Genomic DNA, 5414 nt, shown 5'->3' on the forward strand with positions numbered 1-5414 from the left:
CTCCTAAAAATCCTGATGGCCCTTTTGCTAACATTGCTGACAAAATGGATATTTTTTGTAATAGCTCATTTGTATGGTTGGTATTTAAAGGTAGATATAAGAATGTAGTAATATGATTTGATCTTTTTGTTTTAGACTTTAATCATTCGAGATTTCTGGTTGCTCACAATTATTAGCATAGGATTTGAACTAATGGAGTACACACTAGAATGTCAGCTGCCAAACTTGGAGAGTGTTGGTGGGATCACGTGAGGATGTCCCTTCAATAAGACCTAAAATTATATCCATTCAATTCATACAGTGGATATAGACTTTGTTATTTGCAATGGATTAGGTATTTACTTAGGTATAAAGACGTGTGAATATCTTTCCTTGGAGGTATTGAAAATATTTGCATGTGTTATAATTATACGGCATTATCAGAAGTACAGTGGAGCTACTCAAAAACCTTCAATGTTTCATCTTTACCTGTCTCCTAATGTTTTTAGTACATATTATAAATTCATGACAAATAGACAGTTATGAATGTATTTTGTAGTGGATGTTACAAGAGTTAAGTGGATTCTATTTCAAGACGGCACTATGGATACCACCAAATCACATTCTTACAGTCTCTCGACAAATGTTATTTGGATTTTGTTCAGCTCGTGCTTTGAATGAAATGTACCACATTTTGAATCAAAGTAAGAGAGAGAGAGAGAGAGAGAGAGGGAGGGAGGCTTAGGATTAGTAATATAGTTAATCATTTCTGCATTAAATGTGTATTCCATTTTTTCTAGTTTAATAAAGTCCAAGTCTGTTTCTATATCTTTTCCCTACTTTGCATTGTCTATTGTTGCAGCTCTTGTTATGGAGGTATTAATTGTAGTCAAATTTGGTTGGGAGACAATCGCAATTCCTTTACCTCGTACTGCTATTGTTGGGTGGAGCTTATTCTTTATAGCACTGGTAATGTGGACACTGTGGAAGTTTGCCTATCCTATGAAGAACTGGCCAATTATTGGACATTTTATTATAAATATTAGAGTGAGGTTATGTTCTCTCTGGAAAAGTGAAAAAAAAAAATATAATAATAATTAATATAATAACCGTATAGTTTTAATTATCCGAACAATAATGAGGTATTATAATACTTAATGTCAATTTGGAGAAAAAATGGCGTCTAAAGGAAAGAAGACTGCTCCAATAAACTCAAACTATCTGAGAACGTACCCAATGGACCAGTGAGTGGCCATGCAAAAGAAGAAGCGTGTCTTTTTCTGAAGATGCCAAATTTTATGATGATGGAACAAGATCTTTCTTTTGGTAAATCCTAGAGTAGGAACATGTGTGTGTGGCATGTATTACAAACCAACCTCACAATACAGTTATTATAGTAGAGCTTTTTACTGACAAAGTCCAACTCATAAAAGATTAAATAATATAGAATATCCTTATCTTCCAAAGTTATTATGAACTTCAGATAGTACATGTGCCAGCTGCTTTAGTCTACACTTCCATATGTTTTTTATCATTGTAGGCGTGCTCATACTGTGACAGTATTAGTGGTTATATGCATTGTACTGTGTTTACATGAGTCTCTATGATCAATCGGATGATACAAATTCCAACATCAGAAGGTATAACCTAATTCATACTTAAGTTATTTCACTATCTGTTGCTCAAAAGGGGTATTGCAGCTGTTGTAGTGGTTTTTATAATGATAGTGTTGTCCATATGCCTGATGGTCCCTTCATTCGACCACACCCAGGTCAGTAATCATTGGTAGCTTTTTGTTACTTAGTCTGCGACATTTTGTCATTTTATATGGACAGCAATATGGAGATTTGCTTTAGTGTTAATGATAGTTTATGTTTTATTGCTCATCTTCACAGTTTTTCAGGTTAGTGATGTATATACACAATAAATATGATCTGTGTTGTGTTTACTACTAGACTGCTGATGATGCTCGCTACTTTCTTACTTATTATGATCCTAAATTGGGTGTTCCTCTGCCCGAGAAGTCGTATGCACAAGACTGTCGAATTTATACTCCTGAACATCCCGATGGTCCTTTTGCTAATGTGATGGATAAAATGGATGTTTTTGTTCCCAGTCATTTTATTGGTTGGTATGTGAAGGTAAAATATACTCTGGACATTATCATGGCAGTTGTTAACTCTTTTCTTCTTCTTCGCTCTCTCTCTCTCTTCTCTCTATCTCTCTCTCTCTCTCTCTTCTCTCTCTCTCTCTCTCTCTCTCTCTCTCTCTCTCTCTCTCGCATCTCTCTCTCTCTCTCTCAGGCTCTAATTATTCGAGATTTTTGGCTGCTTAATGTTATTAGTGTAACTTTTGAACTAATGGAGTACACACTAGAATGTCAACTACCAAACTTTGGAGAATGTTGGTGGGATCACGTGAGGATGTCCCTTAATTCAGGCTCATAATTATACCTGTTCTCATTTCACATAGTGGATATTAGACTTCTTATCTGTAATGGATTAGGTATCTATTTTGGTATGAAGACATGTGAATATCTTTCTATGAAGGTATGTGAAATCATTGTATAAATTGTGAGTGATCTCTCCCCCACACAGACATATCATGGAGGGGGCTGTGGAAAATACCAACATTAAAGTAGTTTTATACCTATAATGCACTATATACTGTAGTATTTTTCAGAGGCAAATAAAACGTGCAGTTGGTCAGTTTACCCCATACAATTGGGAACAGTTTAAATGGGGATACACTTCAAGTTTGCGCAGTTTCGTTTTTGTTGCATATTAATTTTTATGGTATCGACTACAAATTAATTTGCTAACATGACTACCTTTAATAGTGGACTCTGCAAGAACTAATGTATTTTATCTCAAGACAGTGTTGTGGGTCCCACCAAAGCACACTCTTAATTTCTATCGAGAACTCATCTATGGTTTTTGTGGAGCATGCGCTTTAAATGAGACGTACACTTTCTTACAGTCAAAGTAAGGAATGGTCATGAATGCATCCAATAGAAGTCATATTACGTTAGCAATATGATAGAACCTCTAATTGTCTGGACGCCATTAGATTGGTATCTAAAAGGCTAATTCACACTAGGAAATGCTTAGGACACCAATTGCTGAATAAAGTAATATTTTACAGGTGTCCTTATGAAGAGGTTCTACTTATTGTTATCATATCAGTGTAGTTTGCTATATCATTATTGTTACTATAGAGATGATGTTACTCGAATTGGTCGTTACTCTTGGCTTGTGACTGCAGCCCTTGCCATTGAGACATTGATTGTCATCAAATTTGGTTGGGAGATTGTCACAATTCCGTTGCCACGTATGGCCATTATTTTATGGGGTTTGTTCTTTGCAGCTGTAATAATATGGGCAATTTGGAAACTTTACGTACCCACTAAACCAGTGGCAATTTATTGGATCACTACTAAAAAAAAAAGAGAAAAAGCAATAATGAAAGATAAACTTAATGTAAATTAAATGTATAGAAATGGCACCAATTAACATGTTTAGATCATAATATGGTTATATTATTTTTTTAGAAGTAAAAATAGGCTCCCTCCTTAATTGTGCGGGCTAGTTGATATTTGGCCTTGTTATGATAATTGTCAGGCTAAACAATAGTATGTTTATTGATTACTTACTATATAATAATACACTCTATCCAATGAGATTAATCCACATCAAACACTACGCCATAACCGGACATTTTCTCCGTATATTGGTGGTTTTGCGTTACCCACGTGGTTGCGTGGTGAGGGCTCACAAAGAATCTATTGTGTTTTTAGAGTTCCTAAGGATATAAAATTGAGACAGTAGAAAGGTCTATTTATCCCTTCAAGGAGAAGTTGAACTCAAAAGAAAAGAAAACTCTGAACTAGTTAAAATGAAAATCATTTTATTACTTTCTCTTTTTGCTGTGGTATTCTGTGTTCCAACAAAAGAACATCGTCGTGGCCCTAAAGAGAAAGATTGAGTAACGAGACTCATTATCCTAAAGACACTGAAGACCATAACAACAATATGATCATGAGGCCTTTCTTGGCAAGGAACAAGCAGATGAATTTGACCATTTGAAACCTGAAGAATCTCGTCGGAGATTGAAGTATGATAATGTAATCATTATATGACATCATCATGAGTGCAACTTATTCTATTTTCTAGAATTATTTTTGGTAAAATTGACAAAGACAATAACAACAAAATCACACATGATGAGTTGAAAAACTGGGTGACCTATGTTGCTAACAGGTTGGTTACTAGAAACTACAGCAGAACCTCAATTCAAAGATGCTTTTAAAATAAGAAATATCAGATAGTACCTCATCTGAATCAGTTGAATACTATTAATATAACCCAGCTTGTATCTGTAAAAGAGAGGTTCTTCTGTTTTAATGGAGATAATCTTGATAAGGTTATTTTTTAATAGATATAACTCTGTTCTGTAGGTATGTTATGAAAGTGCTGAGCAACAATTACCTCAACATGATGAAGATGGAGATGGTCAAGTCACTTTAAAGGAATATCATGACACTTCTTTTGGAGAAGTAGAAGGTATGACCAGTTATAAGGTAGCAGATACTATGGAATGTATTGATTGTCTTGGTAGATGAGAACGCCGAATATGATCCTCATAGAAAATCAGTTACAAAGAAATGAGAGCCAGAGATGCAAGAAGATTTCAGGTAAAGTATACACTTAAATTCACTACATAATATGTAATTTACTGAATATCAGTAATGTATCATTATCAATATTGACTATGTATGTTGTTGAATATCAAAGTAATTGATTCATGGTTTATGTGAATGTTGTGTTAGTACAAATTATATCTGCAGCTATTTTTGTACACATACTAGACAAAATTAATAGTAGTTATACATTCTTAAAACACTTATCACAGCAATACTATCATATGTATAATGTAAACTCAATTAATGTGATTTCCTATTAATTACAGGCTGCTGATAGTAACAAAGATGGCAAACTGGACAAATTTGAGTTTGCTAGTTTTCTTCATCCTGAAGATTATGAAATATGAGAGAGATCATTATTGATGAAGCACTTCAAGAATGGACAAAGATAGAGATGGTTACGTGACTGAGCAAGAATATATTGGTAAATTGTAAAACAATATATTGTCAAATTATAAAAGATAATTATTTGATGTCAGGGATATTATAATTGTAAATAGACATATTAATGTAATTTCAGTATTCCTGTCTGTTGCACCGAATTTACAATCTGTTTAATCTTATTAGATGATATTGGCCTCAATGGGAACGTGGGGAAAATGAGAAGGAGCTGACTGGGTACAGAGGAGAGAGAACAGTTCTTTCAAACACAGAGACAAGGACAATGACAAGAAGCTAAGTAGAGTAAGATCATTGATGCATTCTATTATACAATAGTTTGTTTATGTTCCTT

At 34.1% G+C, this 5414-nt stretch overlaps 1 pseudogene; it reads left to right on the forward strand.

Annotated features, from left to right (window-relative positions):
* The first annotated feature begins 1155 nt into the window (after positions 1-1155).
* LOC121366468 lies at positions 1156-5028 on the forward strand (annotated as a pseudogene).
* The last annotated feature ends 386 nt before the right edge of the window (positions 5029-5414 follow it).

Source organism: Gigantopelta aegis, unplaced genomic scaffold, assembly GCF_016097555.1.
Source record: "Gigantopelta aegis isolate Gae_Host unplaced genomic scaffold, Gae_host_genome ctg5875_pilon_pilon, whole genome shotgun sequence".
NCBI lineage: Eukaryota > Metazoa > Mollusca > Gastropoda > Neomphalida > Peltospiridae > Gigantopelta > Gigantopelta aegis.